This window comes from Mauremys reevesii, linkage group 5, assembly GCF_016161935.1.
Source record: "Mauremys reevesii isolate NIE-2019 linkage group 5, ASM1616193v1, whole genome shotgun sequence".
Taxonomy (NCBI): Eukaryota; Metazoa; Chordata; order Testudines; family Geoemydidae; genus Mauremys; species Mauremys reevesii.
Genome location: NC_052627.1, coordinates 23,735,021 through 23,758,796, shown reverse-complemented (window position 1 = coordinate 23,758,796; position 23,776 = coordinate 23,735,021). Strand labels below are relative to the sequence as shown.

General features: G+C 42.2%; 1 long non-coding RNA gene across 1 annotated transcript in view; it reads right to left on the bottom strand.

Annotated features, from left to right (window-relative positions):
• LOC120405780 overlaps positions 1-22,059 on the bottom strand; it is a 60,868-nt gene extending 38,809 nt beyond the window's left edge. The window contains exon 1 of the long non-coding RNA XR_005598862.1: positions 21,568-22,059. This is a non-coding gene — a long non-coding RNA (uncharacterized LOC120405780). The remainder of the gene's footprint in view (positions 1-21,567) is intronic.
• Positions 22,060-23,776: the final 1,717 nt, after the last annotated feature.

Genomic DNA, 23,776 nt, shown 5'->3' with positions numbered 1-23,776 from the left:
ATGCTATTATTCTGATTAATAAAGTAGTAGATAGCAATGATATGTTTGCTTTTGCACAGTAAAACAAATTCAGCTATATTCCAATGATAGATATTTAAAACCATAGTTGCAGGCATAAACTCACTTTGCTTAATAAAATAGTTTAATCAAAAGTTACATCTGACCCTGCTAGTGGTCTTTACAACTGCATATGCAATAGACTATAGAGTTAATATAAATATTTATATTTATATTAGTATGTTAAAGGGTAGTTGACCTGTCTCATTAATAAGAGACACTCTTTTCTTCACTGTGCACTGCTATTTTGGTGTCTTCCATCTGTGTGATGCACCCTTAAACAGTTTAAATTAACACTTTCGAGAGAGTTGTGCAATAATGGCACTTCATGCTAGATATTAAGCAACAAACAACTTTCACAAACTTGAAAAGATTTGGAAAAGTAGCATGATTAGCACGGATACAAAAATACACATTTTTAACTCCATCATCATCATGTCTGTCCTCATTTATGGATTAGAGTATTGGAAATGTACAACAGAATAGTGACTCAATCCAGTCAAGTAAATGCCTGCAAAACATCTTTAGAGCTCATTTGAAAGAGTTACTTGCAACATCAGAAATATCTTTATTTATGATGATCTGGATCATGAGATGGATTGCACCATCAGCAAATTCGTGGATTACACTAAACTGGGAGGAGAGGTAGATACGCTGGAGGGTAGGGATAGGGTCCAGAGTGACCTAGACAATTCGAAGATTGGGTCAATAGTAATCTGATGACAAGTCTGATAACAAGGACAAGTGCAGAGTCCTGCACTTATGTCGGAAGAATCCCATGCATTGCTACAGGCTGGGGACCGACTGGCTCAGCAGCAGTTCTTCAGAAAAGGACTTGGAGATTACAGTGGATGAGAAGCTGGATATGAGTCAACAGCGTACCCTTGTTGCCAAGAAGGCTAACGGCATATTGGGGTGCATTAGTAGGAGCATTGCCAGCAGATCAGAGAGGAATAATCACTTCCCTTATTTGGCACTGGTGAGGCCATATCTGGAATATCACATCCAGTTTTGGGCCCCCCCACTACAGAAAGGATGTGGACAAATTTGAGAGAGTCCAGTGGAGGGCAATGAAAATGATCAGAGGGCTGGGGCACATGACTTACAAGGAGAGGCTGAGGAAACTGGGCTTGTTTAGTCTGCAGAAGAGAAGAGTGAGGAGGCATTTGATAGCAGCCTTCAACTACCTGAAGGGGGGTTCCAAAGAGGATGGATCTCTGCTGTTCTCAGTGGTGGCAGATGACAGAACAAGGAGCAGTGGTCTCAAGTTGTAGTGAGGGAGGTCTAGGTTGGATATTAGGAAATACTATTTCACTAGGAGGGCGGTGAAGCACTGGAATGGGTTACCTACGGAGGTTGTGGAATCTCCATCTGTAGATGTTTTTAAGGCCTGGCTGGACAAAGCCCTGGCTGGGATGATTTAGTTGGCGTTGGTCCTACTTTGAGCAGGGGGTTGGACTAGATGACCTCCTGAGGTCCCTTCCAACCCTAATCTTCTACGATTCTTGTAATAGCTTCAGCCGAGAATACACAGAATGCAAAGTATATGAAAAACCTGTGGTCAGTTCCCAAATGTAGCCACTAGAGGGTACTTTAAGTGATAATATATGCATCAGAATTATGCATGAGGTGCATTTACAATCTATCAATTATTTTCATTGAACCATACACAATTCCTGTTTATTCACAGCAGTTGCACTTTCTGACACTATTAATAAAGGAAGACAGGAGTACAACCTTAATGCTTCTCAGAGGGGAAATATAGACCACAAAGGGAAGGAAGAGAACAAACAAACAATCAAATAGCCGAGGATGAGCTGCATGAAGAGAGGAGAAAGCAGTGAACAATGAAGAGGGAATATATTCAACCTTTTACCTCTGTCATACCAGTTTAAAGTTTTGAATGCTCCAAAGCAGCACTATTAATGAAACAATAATAAATATGTTAAGGCTGAGCCATTAACCCCATTATTCTTTGGCACAGCCCTGGAGCAAATATGTCATTGGGAGTCTCAGCACAGTGAAAAAACCTAATAAACTCACTTTAACAGTTACAAAAAATTTGAACACACACACAGGGCACAAGTAATTCCAAAAGATAATTGTTTTAGAGAGAGACAAAGATAATACATAAAGGATGAGCAGATTCATTACGAGTCTGAGAATAAAATACGATATGCCAGGACTTGTATTATCATTAGCCCCAAACTTCTGTATTAGTATGGAAAGTGTCATTCTCATATACATTAGCATTGCTTTCTAGTATCTATTAGCATTGCCTATGGGGCAATAACCATGTCTCCTTACTAGTTTGTACAGCAGCTACCACACTGTGGGAGGTATACAAATGAAAATAATACCATGAGAACAGTGGGGTTCAAAGATGCTGGTCTGCTTGACAGAGCTCCTCCTTGGTAAGGATTCCAGGGATTCCTATTTCATTCCAAAGAAGGAGTGAGAGCAGCAGAATAAGGGGTGTGTGTGTGTGTGTGTGTGTGTGTGTGTGTGTGTGTGTGTAGCAGCAGCCACCTTCAACAAACTCAGAACTGGTAGGTAAGAACCCATGGGAAGAACATCTAAGGGAAAAAGGAATTCAGAAGAGCTGGCAGTTTCTCAAGGAGGCAATATTAAAGGCACAACTGCAAACTATCCTAATGCAAAGAAAGTGAGGAAGAATAGTAGGGGGCCAATATGGCTTCATCAAAACCTCTTTGATGACCTGAAAAATCCCAAAAGAATCCTACATAAAGTCAAAATATGGACAAATTGCTATTTTTTGTACTCCTCCTTAACAAAGATATGTAGGGACAATTTCAGAAAGACTAAGGCACAAAATGAGTTATACCTAGCAAGGTTATACCATAAAAAGGCAATAAGGAGAGGTTCTTTAAGCCCAATAGGAGCAAGAGAAAGATGAAGGAAACTATAGGTCCTCTGCTTAGTGACAAAGAAGAGCTAATAACGGAGGCCATCAAGAAGGCTGAGGTATTAAAGCCTATTTTGCTACAGTCTTCACTAAAAAGGATAATGGCAACCAGATACTTGACATGATTAATATTAACAACAAGGGGGGGAGGAACACAAACCAGAATAAGGAAAGAACAGGTTAAAGAATGTTTAGGTAAGTTAGAGATGCTCAAGTCAGCAGGATCTGTGGAAATTCATCCTAGGGTACTTAATGAACTACCTGAATAGCAATTAACTTCAACAACTCAAGGAGGATGGGTGAAGTCCCAGAAGATTGGAGAAGCACCTATGTTTTAAAAGGGGAGGTGGGGGAGAAGAGGACACAGGAAATTATAGACCAGTCAGTCTAACTTTGATACTTGGAAAGATACTGGAACAAATTATTCAACAGTCAATTTGTAAGTCCCCTAGAGGACAAGAGAGCAATGAATAGCCAACGTGGATTTATCAGGAACAACTCATGAAAAACTAACCTAATTTCCTTCTTTGATAGGGTTAGTGAACTAGTGAATGGGGCGGGGGAGCAGTAGAAGTGATATATCTTGGTTTTTATGAAGACTTCTGACAGTCCCACATGACCGTCTCATAATCGAACGAGGGAAATATAATCTAGATGAAGTTACTATAAAAGGTGGGTGCACAACCTGTTGAAAGACCATATTCAAAGACTGGTTATCAATAATCTTCTTTCAAACCAGGAGGGCATATCTAGTGGGGTCCCACAGGGGTCAGTCCTATGTATGGTACTATTCACTATTTTTGTTAATGATTTGGATAAAGGAGCAGAGAGTATGTTTTTAAAATTTGCAGATGACACCAAGTTGCAAAGGATTACAAGCACTTTATAGGACAAGATTAGAATTCAAAACAATCTTATTAAATTGGAGAACTGGTCTGAAATCAACAAGATGAAATTCAAAATGGGGAATAACTGGAGGTAGCAGTACATCTGAAAAGGATCTGGGGGTGATGTATTCAGTTTGTGATCTTCTGAGTCCACAATACGATGCAGTTGTTAAAAAAGCTAATATTCTGGGCGGCATCAACAGAAGTGTTATAAGACAGACAAGGGTCATAAATTGTCCTACCTTACTCAGCACCACTGAGCTGGAGTACTGTGTCCAGTTCTGGGCACCATGCTTTAGGAAAGATGTGGATAAATTGGAGAGAGAGTCCAGAGGAGAACAACAAAAATTATCAAAGGTTTAGAAAACCTGACCTATGAGAAAAGGTTAAAAAAATGGGCATGTTTAGTCTTGAGAAAATAGGACTATGGGGGAGACTTGATAGGAGACTTCAAAAAGGTTAAGGGCTGTTATCAAGATTCTCCATGTCCACTGAAGATAGGACAAAACACAATGTGTTTTGCAACACCCAGACTATAAACTGACAACAAGAGGAAGAAATCCTGGCCTTACTAAAGTCAACAGCAAAATTCCCATCGACTTCAGTAAAGCCAGATTTCAATCCAAGATTTTCGGGACTCTTGATTCTTATAGAAGTAATGCAATCAGTGCCATTTTAAATTAGACTATCCATGTGATTGCTCCAAAATAGGGATAGGGGATGCTAGTGGCCTAGGTGCAGCATACACTGCCACTCTGGACTGTATCTGTTCGGTGGGCAAAGAGAGTAATTAGAACAGTGCCTACAGACTCCAATACATACAGCTAGAGTCAGTCCCTGTCAGGAAGACAAGGCTGACAAAGTGTCAGAGTGGAAACAAAGGGACAAACAATTAAGTGACTTGCCCAAGGTAACAGATCAGGTCAGTGGCAGACCCAGGAAAAGAATACAGGTTTCCCAAATCCCACTCTAGTGCTCAATCCACACTGCCTTTGAAACACACAATAGTTAGCCTGATGACACCTCTCTTAGATCCTCTGTGTTACCAATTCCCTAAAACACCAGGCTTTTCCAGGGGAGCACTTCCTGACACATAAAAGGCAAGTAGGCAACAGCAACACTGGGATTTCATGTTAAAAGCAACACGCACACAGACCCTGAACCTTTCTTTCTGCTTTTTGTTTTGGGTAATATTCTGCTAATTCAGATTAAGAAAATTTCTGACATAATTGGAGCAAGTTTCTGGAAAAAAGCAACTACCACACACTGGTTTAAAAAAAAAAAAACTTAGTGGAAACTGCGGCAATGACAGCAACAACAGTAGCAAAATGTGTTTGTCTTTCTCCTTCGGGAGCAATAGAACATGTGGAGTCATGAGGGCTTTGTCATTTGCAGAAAGTACAGCAATTTTACTAAGACAGGACCCATCTGCTTGAAGAAGAGTGGAAGATTGTTTGCTTTATAACAACTGCTTTATGTCTCACATAAGATCTCTTAGTGCATTAAGCACATAAAGAAGCACAATTCCACGTTCATCTATCTAGCTGTATTTCATCTATGTCAATATTACAAAGAATTTTTTTCCTCCACGCACACACACAGTTTGTCTTTATTTAAAGAAAAGATTACAAATGGTATGTGGCCATGATGCTGCTTTCTCTTAATCCTCATTAAAGGGAGATGGCAGGTCCATTGCCCTTTGGAAACCTTCCAGGGACATCTCTACCCTGATAATCACCATCAACAACAGAGACCTGTTATTTTCTCAAAAGTATTTACTAAATCTGATTAAACCAGGTAATAAAAGGCAAGCGATACAAAAAAAAACTTTTAAAAATAGATTTTTAGTGCATTTCATCTGCCAGGTCTGAAAAACAAAACACACAGGAAACATGCAAAACTGAACGAGTCAAGCAAAGCACCAATAGCAATAAAACTAAAGCTCTTGCTCTCAGACTTGACTTTTCCCACTAAGATACACAAGCACCATTCACTGAATGGTGATATTGAGATAGTGACAGGTATTTCTAACACCGGCTTAAAAATTCATGTTTTAATAAATTATCTATTGTTATCCAGTAAATATGTACTTAAGGATGGATAGTATTAGAATCACTGTATTTACTTTAAAGGTTTCTAGCAATGGGGTTGATATACTACTTATCCTAGAAGAATACATCATGAATTAATAATTCAACAATTTCACAACCTACAACTGACCATTAAAAATTTCTTTGGCTGTTCAGACTAAGTTTTCCTTGTATTTTCATCCCACTATTTCTACATATAACCCACCTTTACTCCTTTGTGTGACACCAAGTTATTCTTAAACATAGATTAAGAGGGGTGCAAATCGATTTTTCCATTCCAGAAACATGGTGAAACTGATTTTTTTTTAAATACAGCAAGCTAATATTTTTTAAGTACAGGACTTTTTCGCAGTTACATCAGGTGCTCATTCGAGAAGACTGTAGCCATTTTCACATAATTTGTAGAGACTTTTCTGTATCAGAATGTGAAAAGCAGTTGCAAAAGATGGGGAGGAAGTCATTCTTTTCTTAAGAGCAAAATTGACAAAAAGCAGCCACAATTTGCAAGTTTGCTTTTCACAAGGCCTTCTCACAAATCTCTAACGTCTTTAATTTTTGTTTTAAATGATTAATGGTGTTAATACTTAGCAGGGCTTCCAGATGTGACACATTTGCTCACCATAACATGTCATTGTTCAGCCCTGAAGAAACATCACACATTCACTAGAAGCGAATTTATTTTGTCTGCAATTCCACCTTTCAGTCACTAGGAATTGCACTCCAGAAGCCTGAAGCCAGCTAAGTTGCTTCTCTTCCTCCTGCCTCTTAATGGTTAGCATTGCCCCATGCAGGTTTCCTACTGTACCTATACATAGGCATCTCAGCATGGCCAGCGAGGAAGAAAGGTACAGACAACAAGGAGGAAGGGGAGGACTGTGGCTTGGAAGGATTAGATTTGTCAGTAAACATCAATTTCACTAAACAGTCGGAAAATATTTCCGTCAATAATCAAAATTTACAGGAGGCAAAGTACAAAAAATGCTTCTTGAGAACGTTGAGACCATCATTAAATAATTACCATTACACGCCCCCATAGTTCCCTGAAACGGAACATTTAAATTGATATTTTCACACTTTTTTCTATGTTATCTATTGAAATAAAAAGTAAGTTGAATTCAGCCACGCCTAGCTTAATTTTAGCTGCTTGGCAGCTAGGGATACAAAGCAGGTGACACAGAATCAAGGAGATCAGCATCACGAGGAAACAAAAAAAATCAAAGAGAACATTAGATTTTAGCTGAATCAGAAATTGTAGAATTGAGAGTGACGGGGGCAAGACATAATGGCTTATTTTAATTGCAAAAAGTGTCTCATCAGAAGGCAACCTCTTTTTTAATGCTATTTTTGAGCCCAAACTTAATATCTGTGGCTGAGTTTGCTTGAAAGCTATAAAGTTAAGGCGGTTACAGTGTAACTGGCTGATCAGTCATAAACGGAGCAATGCTATTGGATGCCACAATAATAAAACTGCAACACTTCTCTGGAGTTGAAACAAAACCTCATGTCTGTTACTCGATAAATTTCTAAAAGATAGGTTCAATAAAAATATAACTCGTTTCTGCACTGCGGAATCTCACAAGGCTGCAAAAGCTGTATATATTTTATTGAATCCTGCCTGAAGCACAGATTTGTAAATGAGAAATTATCTGCTCTTGAATCCCTGCAGGAAGATATCATTTTATTCTCCAAAGTGGATTGTCTACGTTTTTTCCCCCCCTTGCTGGATCTAAAAAAGCAGAATAAACCAAGGAAAGTGTCAACTTTGTGGAGTTTGAGTGATTATAAAAAATCATTATGTACAAAATCACAAAAACTCAGGATTCCAAAGCTGCATCTTTGCAATGCTTTGGAATATTGCTACCATAGCATGGGCCAGACATTTTATATGTTCTTGCTATGATTTTAAGTAGCTTAGATCATTGCATGCAACACTCATTTGTTACATCTCTCTGAAAAAAATCAGTTCTTATCAGTCTGAAGTGTAAGAGCAGTGAAGTGATTGGTTCAGCCTTCTGTACTTCAGTGGCTATCTTAGGGTAGGTCTATACTTACCGCACGGGTCGACATGGTGAGTTCGACTTCTCGGAGTTCGAACTATCGCGTCTAATCAAGACGCGATAGTTCGAACTCCCCACGTGCTCCGGTCGACTCCGGAACTCCACCACCTCGAATGGCGGTGGCGGAGTCGACCTTGGAGCCGCGGACTTTGTTCCCGCAGCGTCTGGACGGGTGAGTAGCCCGAACTAAGGTACTTCAACTTCAGCTATGCTATTCGCGTAGCTGAAGTCACGTACCTTAGTTTGACCCCCCCCCCCCTTAGTGTAGACCAGGCCTTAGAACCAGCAAATAACATTCACTAAGAAAAGCAAGTGAGTTAACACTACAAGAAGTACAAGGCAGTTCAGTACAACTTGGCTAGTAATATTATAAAACTCTACCTATCAGTAAGTTTGCAGGAGTAGAGAGGGGTGAAATTTGGATGTGTCCTTTCAGTATAACAAGACTAGTTTCTAAAGCAGAGGGGACTCTAGCTTTTCAGAGTGGAAAGAAGGAATGAGAAATGGCTCACATTTAGTGCTGGAGCCATTGACTGTTATATAATCCTCTAATTTTGTCCAGCCAATGGTTGTGGAATTCCAATAGAGTGGTGCCTCCCTGTGGAAGTGCAATTGCATTTGCATTATCTTCTGTTGTTGCATACAGTGTTCCATTTCCGCATACATATGCCACATTGTTCCAGCCATCAAAGGCAATGCTGGTGCTGACTGATGTTTGAGTCTTTACAAAAAAAGGAGCGAAAAGTACTTGCATGCAGCAAATATAAAAAAAGGATCAAAGACTTTGAAGAAAAAGGGTGTACACAGTAGCACACTATGATATTTATACAGAAAAAGCAAAGAAACTCAGAAAATTTCAAAAGTTAGGCATAAACACAGCACATGAAGGAAAAAAAACTGTCAAGGGTGCAGCACTTATTGTAACATAAGTGGTCACAAATAATTGCCACTAAAAATGGCCTCTCTTTACAGATTCCAAGTAAAGTGCCATATCCTGTCTCAGGGTGCATCTGTAGTGTGGAAAGGATTGCAACTGAATGCAAAGTGGGGCTCCACAACCACAGAGGCTTAATCAAATCCTGAGGGTAGTGGCATCTGGCTTATGCAGCTGCTCAATTCTTACCCAACCAGGGGAGGAGTATCAGACTTGCTGCACCTGAGTTCTGGCTGACAATGTTGGGGGCTGGGGTACAGTGCATGCACAACACCTCTCCCCCTTTCCGGAAGGTTTGTGAGGAGTCAATGGAAGTTGTTGTGCTATGAAAAAGTGTTGAAGCAAACTTAGGAGTCCCTACTATGAGAAAGCTATTAATGGGTCAAATGCTGTAGGCTACCCTGTTCTCTTTGCACACGCTGGCAGCACAAAGGGAGCAAAGTAGGTATCATTTTATTTCTCACAGGATTAACACACTTACTACAACAGACATTAAACTAGTTCCAGAACTTCATCAGTGTTACAAATAAGTAAATTGTCTCCCTGTCCTTGAAGTTTATGTAACCATGTCAGGAGTGGTGACTGCAACTATTAATAGTAATAACTGTCCCAAAATTTAATAGAAGAGCTCCCAGAGTTAAATAGTAAATCTATAGTCTGTATCCTTCCAAAATCATCTGCCTTGATAATCGTGGTCTCTTACTCTGAATGCCAAATATGTGGCAAGCTTCTTCTCTATCAGTATCAATAATGGAGACAACATGCCTCGTGTCAGCAACGTAGCTGTGAATGGGCCTATCCTGCTCCTTAAGCCCTGTTTGGGTATGAGCTCAGGTAAAAGGGTGGGTCTGGCTGCTCCATCTACATTCAACTGACTGCTGCCTGCTTTCCTCCCATTTGAAGATGGGAATAGCATCCACAGAAGGAGCTTAACCCTGCCCATTTGGGAACAGATAATCGGCTATAGGATACATGTTTGGCTCTGGCCAATTGGCTGCCCAGATGCCCTTGAAAAAGGGCCTACAGAAGAGGGGTGCATTGCATGGTATGACATGTGGTTTGAAGGAAAGGAGTATCTAGTCGTGATTCCGCAGTGACAGAGCAGGTCAAAATGTAGCCTGAGTACAGAGTTAGCAGACAGGCTGGGGCAATGGACACTGAAAACAGGGGAGGGGGCGCGCGTTTGGAGGGGGATGGAGGTTGGGAGGTGGAGCCACTTGTCACCAGCTCTAGGGGAAGTAGGCACTACAGAACGAGATTTCTGCAGCAGGATAATATTAAGTAGTCCCTTTAGATATTTGATGGTGAATACTTAACATTGAATTTCCTTACTTTTGTTAGTTTGTCTCAGGCATTTTAATGTTCTTTTAATTAAGATTGTGTAAACTTATTTAAGTCATAAATATCCAGGAGGAATAAGCAACATTTTCTGACAAAGCATACATCTTTTCAATTTCACTTACTAAAGCAATTGCGGCATAACGTAGCCAGTTGCAATACTGATGTCAAACTATAAGAGTGCTAGATTATATATTCAGTGACTAGAGCTTGTTCTACCTAACTGACCAAACTTCAGTCAATCTGAAATCAAGAGTTTTTAAAAGAAGGACACTAATATGTAGGGCCAAGTTTTCTGCAGTACCCCACAGCTCCAATTGTTACACTTATGACCAGATTCTCCAAAGACCTCAATACCCCATGAGTTGAACTCTTCTGAGTATCTGGCTCTAACACCAACTGCTGAGCCCTTGAAACTCAGGCCTATCGTAAGAGACTCAAGCCACCAAATTTTGATCCAGGTATCGAGTAACGCACAGTTTAATGGTGGATAGTTAAGACTAAGAGCAGCTTCCTGTTTAAAGAGTGACTGTTCTAAGTGCTCTAGAATCTGTACGATCAATCAAATTGCCTTGAAATTCAGTGCTCCGTATGAGAGAGTGGGATATGGTCAGGAACCCATACTTGGGACAAAGTTTCAGCTCATACATGCCGGGTGTAGGGAGACAGCAGTTCTTGAAGCTGATACATTCTGGCAAAGTTAATTTGCTCACAGGCAGAGATCAAACCAGAACTCAGATCACCACACCAAAGTCTCAAATGCTCTAGGGTTACCCTAGCAGAGTGGATGGCTACCACCAGCCCTATGGGGTGGGGGAAGCAAATTTGAAAGAGACTTGGCTTCTCCAGTTATGAATAGGCACGTGAGCCTTAACCTCTACCTAAAGGATTGCACTGACCGTAAGTGAACAGAAGAGTTAACAGGATTTTGAGCTTTCAAAGCATCATGCTAGCTGAATAGTTCATGGGGTTAAACTTGATCCCCCTACAGTCACCGTCAGTTTGAATCTCACCTTAGGAAGAAGATGGGAAGGCATAATGATCAAGTCTCTGGGGGTGTGTGCATGCGTGTGTGCGCATTCAATTTTGGGAGAATATAATCAAAGTGTTTTTGTAAAAATTTTTAGATGTGAATGCTTGCTGGCAGGGGAGAGACATTTTAGGGCATGAAGGAATAGTGTTAGAGAAGTTTAGGGCTGCATCAAGGGGATAGAATAGGTATTAGAGGAGGTGAGAAGGTTTGGTAGATCAGGTGAGGAGGAGGGATACTGGTAATGGGACACAGGGGTGAGTGGCAAGGGGTCTGGGGGAGAATAGGGCCTGTCCGACAGGGGCATTGGAACAAGGTGAATAGTGGGGGTGCGGAGAGCTATTTAACCAAACTGCAAACCCTGTATATAATGGAAACCACTTCAAGCCAGGGCGTGTGGCAGCACCCTAGTTCCAGCACTTATGCTGTCAGCCCCCATGTTCTCCACTTGTGTGTGCACATGCACCAGGATCTAGAAGGGTCTGAGCCCTTCTCCTTACCCCTCCTATGTGGATTACCTATGCCTGTAGGAGAATCGTGTCTGCATAGGTAGTGTCTATACTGAAGCGCTGCAGTGGCACAGCTGTGTACATGTAAAAAGTTTCAGCAGTACAAGTATCCTAAGCAGATACTAGATCTGGTTGGAAAATGCAGAACAGAGTTAGTGAACCTTAATTCAGGCATTTCCTAACTTTTAAGTGCCTGACTTTGCATTACAGTATGTCTGCGTTTGCCTGTTCACTTTCACTACATCCCATTCAAACTGGTTACTTACATTTCCATTACTCGTTAAAAGAACACTCGCTGAGATGCATAGGCATTGAGAAGAGAACTGGATGAAGCTGCAGTGGCGCAAGAGACAGATTTACACTAGGTTCATCACATCAAGTCTCAGATTGTGCACTTGGTGCAGCGACAAATGCTGTAGCTAGACCAATGGCTAAAACTCCAACCCAGACAAGGATTTCTGAGAACAGAATCTATGCTACTGGTAGCGATGCATAAACCAGAAAGAACTAGCTTTCAATTCTCAGTGCTGTCAGTAAGAAAAACTATCTTGACTTGTAAACAGAGTAAATCTCATATGGAATAACAAAGTAAACTTGGAACCTCGCAACAGCAGAACCACATTTTAAGTGGTGTTTACCAGGTGTTAATTAGGTGCAACTCTGTGCCAGTCTATTAATAATAGAATTGCCAAATGGAAATTAAAGAAATAAAGATCAAATAAAGATGAAAGTGAATCTCATTTTGATTCTTGACTCTTTATTCAGGTTAGTATTTTATGTCATTAAGTCTTCCCAGACTTTTTTTAAATGACATCCTACTGTTCTGGGAAAGCTGCTAATTAAGACAGTCAAATGTCCACTGAGCTATTTCCAATTAAGAAGGCTATTATGGCACTGATCCTGCCAACACTTAGTCAAAACATGCAGTCCCACTGCCACGGATAGAGTAGGCACAGGATTCTTTTTCTAACCTAGGCTTGATTCTCTATTGCCTTGCATCTGGTGTAGTCATTTCTACCTGTGCAAAGGGGGTATAAAACACACTCTTTTCCATGTGAGAGGAGTGGAGAATTCTGACTGGTAGGATTTTGCATAGGTGCGTCTGCCAGATCTTTAGGTTCACTTTGTACTGGCTGCAGATGGATCTTTCTTTTTGTGTGCATGAACGCACACTTAAGGGTGAGCAAGTGAAATGGGGGGGGTGATATTGTGGCAGCATATACAACTGGTCTAAAATAGTTTAAGCAGAGATTTTTCCACTGAAGAGTGGCTGTTTGAATGCAACAGATTTCTCAAACTGTGAATCAAGTATTCATTTGAGTTTTTAAATGTGGCCCACCCCCATTTTTTAATCCAGTGGAAAAAGTGGAGGTGGTGGATGGTGTTTCCCCCTTCCACTTCAGGAACCATAGCATCCCCTTCATGACTCAGCTCTCCAGCTAGATAATTCAGTGTTTCCCCCTTCCAGGGCACAGGCCTTCAGTTATCTGTCACTCCCACAATGACCCAAACAAATGTCCCATTCACTGCCCTGCCAGTCTATGCCACATCCTCAGCGGCGAGTGGGGCTGCCCACTACTCTGGGTTCCAGTCCAAGGACCCTAGACCCAGCAGTTCCAGGCTCTCTTTTCCCAGCCCTCGCTGCTTCTTCCCTGGACTGCCTCCTACAACTCCTGGTTCCCCTCCTTGCTCTGGGTTTACCAGCTCCCTCATTCCCAGGGAGCGAGTGCCCTTTCCCAGCAGCAGCCCCTGTCTGTTGCCAGCTTCCTGGCTTACTAGGCCCCCACCCATTTGTGCACAGCTGAACCTGCTTGCAATCAATTCCCTGCTCCTTCCAGGTGCAGCCTGTAGCGTTAATAGGCCTACCTGGCCACTTTAACCCTTTCCAGCCCTGTGTAGGGTGGACACACCATCACAGGGAGAAACATTTTCTTCTTCTTCACCATCATGAAAAAGAAAGGATGAGAGGAAATGGAATTGGGGGGTGTAGGGGGAGGATTTAAGGGGAAGAGAAAGCAAACAAAAAAATGAAACCTACCAAAAAATGACAAAGTGAAAACGCTTTCAGATGAAACTAATATTTTTCACTGCATTTAATTTTTTTTGTTGAATACAATTTGAGCAGCCATACAGTTATATAGTTTTATTATGAAAGATAAATACTCAGTGTAACCCTGTGATAGGGTTGCTCCTGGCCTTATAGCCAATCACGGCTGGGTCCATAATCTGGCACACAAGACAAAGGTTGTTATTCAGCTGTCATTCCCTTCCTGCAGCAGTCTTTCCAAGCAACAGCAAATAAGGCACTGGTAGCAAAGTGAAACTATCGTCCAGCAGCAAGACTACCTTCCCTCAGGCAGGATGTGACTGGCAGCAATGTTTCAAGCAGTTCCTGGCCCAACCAAGCTCCTCTCATGGAGTGAGGCCTGGCAACCCGCCCCCGCCCCCCCAACCAACACCCAACTTAGCTGGGTTCTTCCCTTTTAACTCCTCTGTCCAATCCTTACACCTGTGGTAGTTAGTGCAGGGTGGGGCTCATGAAACCCACAGCATGTTAACCCTTTCCTGGCCAGTGTTGGATTTGTATGCCCCACCATTTTCTTTAAATTTGTACTGCATACAGGCTTTTCTCTTCTTATTCTTGGTTTGACCTTTTTGCATTGTTATATAGTCCAGGGTTTCTCAAACAGGGGTTGCCGCTTGTGTAGGGAAAGCCCCTGGTGGACCGGTGTGTTTACCTGCCCCATCCGCAGGTCTGGCCAATCGCAGCTCCCACTGGCCGCAGATCGCTGCGGCCAATGGAAGCTTCCAGCTGGCTGCAGCTCCCATTGGCCTGGAGCAGCGATCCACAGCCAGTGGGAGCCGTGATTGGCCGGACCTGCGGACTGGCCAGGTAAACACACTGACCTAGTCCACCAGGGGCTTTCCCTATACAAGCGGCAACCCCTGTTTGAGAAACCCTGATATAGTCAGAGTTCCTACTAACACTAATTATTACGATGATAAAAAATTGTTATCAATTCACTATGGATACAAGAGTTCTGTGCTCTACTGTGGCTAGATTCTCCTTGATTACACCAGTATAAATCTAACGTAACCGCAACAGTAACTGGGCCAAATGCTCATTTGCACTACAGCCCATTTGAACCACTCCGAAAGTGAAAGGGGCCCCTAAAGCATCTTCCAAAGCTGTTTCAAGGGAATATATAAATTAGAATCAGACTCAGACTGACTTCCATCAGGTTATTGCAGATTTATGCATGTTTAAGCAGAACTAAAATCTGGTCCTGGATCTTTGTAGTCCTCTCTTAGGACCTGATTCCAATTTAACTAAAACTGCTCCACACAACAATGTCAGTGTAAAGTACCTTTAGTGCAGTGGCTCTCAAAAATTTTTTTGTTTTACACTGGTGACCCCTTTTACACAGCAAGCCTCTGAGTGGGACCCCCTTATAAATTAAAGACACTTTTTAATATAATTTAGCACCATTATAAATGCTGGAGTCAAAGTGGGATTTGGGGTGGAGGCTGACAGCTCGCAACCGCCCCATGTAACAACCTTGCGACCCCCCCTGGGGGGTCCCAACCCCCAGTTTGAGAACCCCTGCTTTAGTGTAAATGAGAATCAGACCAATTCAGTCTGCTACTGGCATTTTGGGACCAGGTCTGTGTAAGTGTTCTCTTCATTCTTAACTCCTTGGACCTCTTCTACTCAGAGAAGAGATTAAAGTCAGGTCGAAATAGCTTATATTTCATTTCAGAGGAACTTAAATACCTTCCCTGGGCCTGTCTAAACTACGATTGATTAAAAAAAAGTCAAACCATCACCAGTGTTATCAAGCCAGCCAAGGCACCCACCATAATTGTAAGCATTTCATCAATTTGATCTTCACTGCTCCAAGCAGGGTTAAATGGCATAATGCAGGAGTGGTCAAACAGTGACTCGCGAGCCATGTATGACTTACCACTATAGTGCGGCTTGTGGAGCCCACCCGAGCCCCCATTTGCAACCTACCAGACTGGAGTGGGGAAGCTCAGGACCTCTGCCTTGCAGTAGGGTGGCGTGTGAGGGGCTTCTGCCAAGGAGGGAGGGGGGGCTTGGGGCTTCTGCCCAGTGGGGTGTACCTGCCAGGGCTCAGGGCATCAGCAGGAGCGGTGCTGAAGTCCCAACCCCAGGCTCCTGGCAGGTGTGTCCCAGCTCTTGGACTTCTGAAGATTGTTGTTTGTGGCCATCCCTGGCATAGTGATTAAAATGGTGGCTGAAGCCCACAGACCACCAACACTGGGAGCCCATGTAGATAATAGTAGAGCTGAGCAAGTATTAGCAAAAACAGAGACAGGGCCTCTGGGTCTCTGCAAATCCCACAGGTTTCATGCTTATATTAAATGTTCTTCTCCTGGACTTCGAAGCTCATTTAAACTGCTTTCCAAATACCATTCTTAATGCAGCTACACTGATTTACACTAGCTGAAAATCTTGCTCAGAGTTAAAAATCTCATTTTGGCTCCAAGAGCTATTGTTTCAGGCTCATTGGCTGTGCCTATACTCGGCTTCCTACTGTTGCTTCCAGTGGTGAAGTTCCAGTGAGGGGTGAGATAATGTTAGCAAACTTCCCATGACTGCCAGGGCTTTTACAATCTTGTTGTCTAACTCCACACAGAGCAGGTCTAAACAGCATTTAAAATGGCAGCAGTGAGTGGTGATGTTGTCTACACTCATACTTCCATTGTTATTGCCCCCGGTGGAGCTCACTGGTAGAGTTTTGGCACAGAAAGCTTGGTTTTAGACAAGATCTTTGTCTGCAGGACACTCAGCACAGCATCCTTGTGAATGAAGCTCATCTTTGAGCAACATCTCAGGGCTGCCCGGGGGCGGGGGGAGTGGGGCAATTTGCCCCAGGCCCTGCAGGGGTCCCCACAAGAATATAGTATTCTATTGTATTGCAACTATTTTATGGAAGGGGCCCCCAAAATTGCTTTGCCCCAGGCCCCCCTCAATCCTCTAGGCAGCCCTGAGACATCTCATAACCATAAAGCCTAAAAAACTTAGGGTGGAAGTTTCAAAAGCACACAGGATTAATCATACTACTGCTATTAAAGGCAATAGGAGTTTTACGGTTGATTTCAGTGACAGCACACATAAGGGTGGGATTTTCTAAGGCTTAGTTTAAGGCTTTGTTTCTGCAGATGCTTGTGCAAAGGAGAAGAGCGATGGCCATTTCCTTTGCTGCTCTCTCCTCCCCAGTCCTCCCTGTGCAGCAGGCAGCAGGGTTCAACTACGTTCTTAAGGACTGTGCACCCCAGCATCAGATAGGCCTTCTGAAGAAGAGCTTTCTATTTAAAAAGTATAATGTCCCAATCTAATTCAAACCCCATTTCTGGAAATTCTCCAGGTCAAACTAAGAACTTGTGCTTCATGCATGTAATGCCAACCACTGTAGGAAGCATAGTATGTAGTGACTGAACATTGTAAAAACACCTTATTTGCTGCAGCTGGACAGAACAGTTGTAATTAGTTAAAAGTAGTCCCAGAAATATGGAGAAGTTGTGGTAGAACTATGGGCATTGTAACTATGGGGAAAAGGTTTCCATTTATTTATCAGTGGCACACTATTCTTCGTGCTTCAGTAAGAGACATGAAAAAAATATTTGTAGAACAGCAAAAGACCCAGTGCTATAGAAAGTGATCTCCACCTTAATACATGGGTGGCCCAAAGGCTCATGGAACCATGTATTTTGGGATGAACTAGTAGTAATAATAATACTTGTACAGCACCATTCATCTATAGCTCTCAAAGCACTTTACAAAGAATGTCAGTGTCATTGCCTCCATTTTACAGATGGGGAAACTGTAGCACACAGAATGACTTGCCCAAAGTCACCCAGCAGGCCAATGGCCATGCTGGGAATAGAGCTAAGGTCAGGTAGAGTTCTAAGATTCTGCCCTCGCGAATTGTGCACTATGAATATTATTAAACACAGATGCACAGCTCATAAGCGTCCCTCTCCGTAGATCTCAGTTTAACTTCACACCATCTAAAGACCTGGTGTTTTCATAATTCATAAATTATTTCCATCAGAAATTGAACTGTACAAGATCTGGTCCAAGAGATGAACATAGCTGAACTGTTCAGTAATAGTAACCCTAATGTGATTAATTTAGTATCCTGCTAGGGGGTAAAATACTAAGGAAGCTCACCACAGTAGTTCTGAACTTCAAAAAATGGAGAACTACACAAAGATGAGGAAGCTAGTTAAATGGAAATTTAAAGGAATAGTGCAGAGAGTGAAATGTCTGCAATAGAGGCTCAACCTATATTTATACCCCTTCCCCCAGGCCCCCAATCCCCTCCCCAAATACATTAAAGTGACCCAAAAAATGCCACCTGGCTAAACAAAGTAAAAGAGGCAGTTAGAGACAAAGACATCTTATAAAAATTGGAAGTCAAATACAACTGAGGAAATTAGAAAGGAACAAACTCTGGCAAGTCAAGTGTAAAAGTATAATTAGACAGCCAAAAAAGAATTTGAAGAGTAACTACCAAAAGACACACAAAGTACAACTATTTTTTTTAAGTAATGAGAAGCAGGAATCCTGCCAACAATCAGTGAAGCCAATGGATGATTGAGTTCCTAAAGGGGCACTCAAGGAAGACAAAGCTGTTGAAGAGAAGCTAAATAATTCTTTGCATTGGTCTACACTGCACAGACTGGGAGGGAGAGTCCCACATCTAAGCCATTCTTTTTAGGTCACAAATCTGAGGAACTGTCCAAGATTGAGGTGTCAATAGAGCAGGGTTGGAACAAACTGATAAATTAAATAGCCATAAGTCACCAGAACCAGATGGCATTTATCGAAGAGTTCTGAAAGAACTCATGAAAACTGCAGAACTACGTAACCTATTGCTTAAATCAACTTCTGTACCCAATGACTGGAGAATAGCTAATGTAATGCTGATTTTTAAAAAAAGGCTCCAGGAGCAATCCTGGCAATTACAAGCCGGTAAACTTAAATTTAATACCAGGCAAATTAGTTGAAACTAGAATAAAGAACCAAATTATCAGACACATAGATGAACTCAGTATGTTGGTGAAGAGTCAACGAGCTTTTAGGAAAGGGAAATCATGCCTCACCAATCTACAAAATTCTTTGAGAGGAGTCAACAAGCATATGTAAAAGGGTGATCCAGAGGATATAGTGTACTTGAACTTCCAGAAAGCCTTTGGCAAGTTACCCCACCAACGGCTCTTAAACAAATAAGCAGTCATAGGATAAGAGGGAAAGTCCTGTCATGGATTAGTAACTAGTTAAAACCTAGGAAACACAGAGTGGGAATAAATGGTCAGTTTTCACAGGGGAGAGAGGTTCACAAAGGGAACCCCCAAAGTTATGCACTCAGAGCAGTGCAGTTCAACATATTCCTAAATTATCTGGAAAAAGGGGTTAAACAATGAGGTAGCAAAATTCACAGACAATATAAAATTACTTAAGATAGTTAAATCCAATGCAGACAGCAAAGAATTACAAAGGGATCTCACAAAACTCAGTGATTGGGCAATAAAATGGCAGATGAAATTCAATAGTGAGAAGTGCAAAGTAATGCACATAGGAAAAAATAATGCCATTATACATACCAAATTATGGGGTCTAAATTAGCTATTACCACTCGAGAAAGATATCTTGGAGTCATTGTGGAAAGTTTTCTGAAAACATCCACTCAATGTGTAGCAGCACTCAAAAAAGCTGGAAATCATTAGGAAAGGAATAGATAAGTCAGAAAATACCATATTGCCTCTATATAAATCCATGGTACGCCCACACCTTGAATATTGCATGCAGATCTGGTAGCAGATATATTGGAATTGGAAAAGGTACCAACAACGGCAACAAAAATGATTAGGGGTATGGAACAGCTTTTTAGGAGGCGAAATTAATAAGTCTGGGAATTGTTAGCTTGGGAAAGAGATGACTAAGGGGGAATATGATAGGAGTCTATAAAATCATGACTGGTGTGGAGAAAGTAAATAAGTGAGTGTTATTTACTCCTTCTCTGAAACGCAAGAACTAGGGGTCACCTGATTAAATTAATAGGCAGCAGGTTTAAAACAAAACAAACGGAAGTATTTCACACATGACACAGTCAACCTGTGGAACTTATTGGCAGGGAATTTGTGAAGGCCAGAAGTGTAACTGGGTTTTAAAAAGCATTAGATACATCCATGGAGAATAGTAAAGGGATCCATCAATTGCTATCAGCCAAGACGGTCAGGGATGCAACACCACACTCTGGGGCCTTGGCTACACTGGCACTTTACAGCCCTGCGACTTTCTCGCTCAGAGGTGTGAAAAAACACACCCCCTGAGCGCAGCAAGTTATAGCGCTGCAAAGTGCCAGTGTGAGCGCGGCTCCCAGCGCTGTAAGCTAATCCCCAAGGGGAGGTGGAGTACGTGCAGCGCTGGAAGAGCTCTCTCCCAGTGCTGGCGCGGTGACCACACACACACTTGAAAGCGCTGAAAGCAGAACCATTTGAGAAGGGCTGCACAAGTGCATGAAATCATAGTAATTGGGTGTGTTAAATGTAATCCTAAAGGGAATTCATCAGGGGTGTTTAGAAATTAAATAATCCAGAATATTGCTTGTGAAGCTGTTTACTGGCCAGACTTGAATGAAAACATTAAATAGGATGATGGGAAACATTGCAGCAGCTCTTAAATACTATTATAAAACAATGAAAAGAGGAAGTGATAGTAGAAATAGCGCCTGAATATCCACAATGGAAAAGTGTAATCATATTTGTTTCATTTCACTTGAAAGGACAGAATTTAAAAAGTATTTTTGGCCCCCTTCACAGCACTCTGGCAGAACAAAGTGGCCAAAAAAAAATGCCCTAATAGGCAGCTGAGAATTTCCATGATGTAACTACTCTTAACTGATGTTCTGTCCCCCTCCACACACCTTCCCCATGCAGCATCAGATGGGATATTTGGGATGGCCACGAGCTGTGCTGAGGTGATCCCTAGCTGATGAATAAGCCTCTAGAGAGTTGTTGTGAACATGTATATATCAGAGTAGCTCTAAGGCTCCCAGCAGCCCCAGTCATTGGGGGAAACACAGAGGTGACTGAAAACCACCTTGCCCACCCCCATTCTTCAGCTGCACCGAGCAAAGAGCTGGAGCAACTGAGGATCTGGCTCACTGCCTATTATACAGTCTCTTTCCATATAATCATGATGCCAAGCAAGCAATCAAATTGTATAGCTGGAAGACACCTGGGCAAGCGGATATGGGTAAACAAGAAATAGCCTGAATGTTTTCACCCCCTTGAATCAAACTGAACCCAAACTTTTTTAGGCTCTTGAAAATATTTAGGACCACACCACCATACATGCTAGTCCCTCCACCCAGTCCCCTGGGACTTCAGCCAACCAGGTCATCAGCTCCTTTTCAACAAAACATTAGTTTTGATTCCAGTAATTCCCTGGGTGGTTTTGGGTTACCTCCCTCAACGCCTGAGGTTCTGAAACCTGCTGTGATCCTCACGAACTCACAGCTTTTGATTATTCAGTGTAGCATTCATGAAATATATGCTATTCAAGATGCCAATTATTTGGTTTTCATATTTCAATAACCAACATTTAGAGACCTGCCACTCTAGAGTACAGGGACATCATGTAATGCAAATAAAGAAAAAACATCAGTAGTAAAACCCAGTAGTTATACCATGATGAAAACAGTACCTTTGATAGCATGGTATCCACCTCTCACAAGCACCCCCTTCTGCTCAGGTGTGTCTGCAGTCTTTAGAGAATCCCAGCCCTGGTATCAGGCCATACCCCCAGGACTTCCTCCTGGGAAGCAATGGTTTCACCCTCTCTGGCCCCAACTAGGCCACTAAGTAGCTCAGATCCCCTTCTGGGTGGTTATCAGTATACAACTGTAGGCCTCTTCCCCAGTGTCCTATGGGAGAAGGATCCAGGTCTGCCCACTGCTCCAAGTCCCAGCCCCAGAACCCTAAGAATAGCAACAACGTCCCTTTAACAAAACTGCCTGCAGTTCCCTGGGTCACTTGCCCATGCCCCAGCCTTCACCAAAGCTTTACCCTTACCTCAGGCCCCTTCTATGTTCAGGCCTAGCCACCAGCTCAAAGCTGTTCCACCCTCCCCACCAGAACTGAGCTGTACATGGTGCTGCAGTTCCCTTTGGCTAGCCAGAAGCACCACCTACACTCCTCTGACTCCAGCAAGGAAAGGATAGTGCCTTGGACTGCAGCCCCTTTTATAGTAATCTGCAACCCTCTGATTGGCTAGCCCCTTGCAGCCTCCCTCTGATTGGTTGCTTTCCTGCACAGTTTCTTTAGGCCCCTTCAAGGACTTAGCTCCACTGCTCCTTTCCTGGGATAGGTGTGGCAGTACCCTGAATCCTCCAGCAGGGGGGCCTCAGGGCCTAATCCACCCCTAAACTCAGCATTTGCAACCACTTAGGGAAATCCCTCAGACCACAAGAGAGAACTCTGCTTAGGCTGTGCCATGGAGCCTAGTGTCTTGGGTAGTAGCTGCCTATTGTTTCAGCTATAACTACGCAAAAGGAGCATTTTATAGTTTGTTCCAGTTAGCCTGAACTAAGAATGCTTAGTACACCCAGCAGCTTTAATCATAGCTATAATTGTCCATAAACCAAAGACCCACTGATGACATATATTAACATCTCCAAGTACAATATTTTATGGTTAAAGGAAATATTTAAACTCTTTGTTCAAGAAGCAAGATACAGTATCTATAGGATTCCATCTATTTTCATGTAATTGTAGGGACCAACGTTAGAAGCTGGCCTTCAGTCATAATACATTTATTATTGTATATTTCATGCTATAGAGCTAGTTTTTATTACTATAAAAAACTTACTTTTACGTTGTTTTACATCCTCCCCAGGTGAATGTTGGTGCTCAGATTGGAGACACATCTCTTCCTTTCCTCCCTGTCATTTTCTGCTGCTTCCATACCAGGATGGCAGCTTGGTTCTGGCTCTATACCAGTGGATTTTTTTTAAATTAGGCCAGGTGGTTAGGTCTGCAGTCAACCCTCCCCACTGTATCTGGGTTTGGGACCAGCGGCCACATCAAGGTGCAGAATGCAGGATTATAGCAGTTTACCATACCAAAAGCTAGCTCTATAGGCAGACTGACTAATGTATCCTCTGAAAGTGTTACCTATTTAGAAATGGGAATACTGAGGTTTTACATTCAATTAACAACAAAACATAGATTAGAAATCAGGCCCTCCTGATTTCTAGCCCTGTACTGTTTCCTCCACAACACACTGCTTTCACTAGCCACTTGGAGTATTCAGATCTGGGCTACTGGTTTAGGCTCAGCTCTAGTTCAGTTAGGATGTTATATATTTAAAAAACACCTACACACTAGAGAAGGTTTAGCCATTGACATGCTCAATCTAAAACAAGGCACCTTCCAAAATCAGATTTTCTTTCACTCTGTTTATAATTTAAACAAGAGGGAAGCCAAATTAGCACTGATGTACTGTACCTTGTTTAACTCTGGAGATAAGGTGGGTGAGCTAAGATCTTTTATTGGATCCCTTGCAGTTGATGAGAGAGTCGTGCTTTCTTACCGGAAATCTTGTCTCCACCCGCAACAGTAGTTGGTCCAATAAAAGATATTAGCTCACCCACCTCATCTCTCTCATACTCTGGGACTGACATGGCTACAACAACACTGTGTACAACATTGCTTAACTCTACTTTAAATAGGACACACTTTTCTAATTATATCTTTGTGGCTTAAATTGTGTTTATAAACTGACCCAAGATATTTTGTGTATCTTTTTGGTATTAAGTGGGGGGCCCAATCCTGCTTTCTCAAGTTCCTTGCCCACTTGCTGTCTTAATCCTGAGAGCTGAGCACGAGCAAGCCTGGGGACAGAAACACTTCAG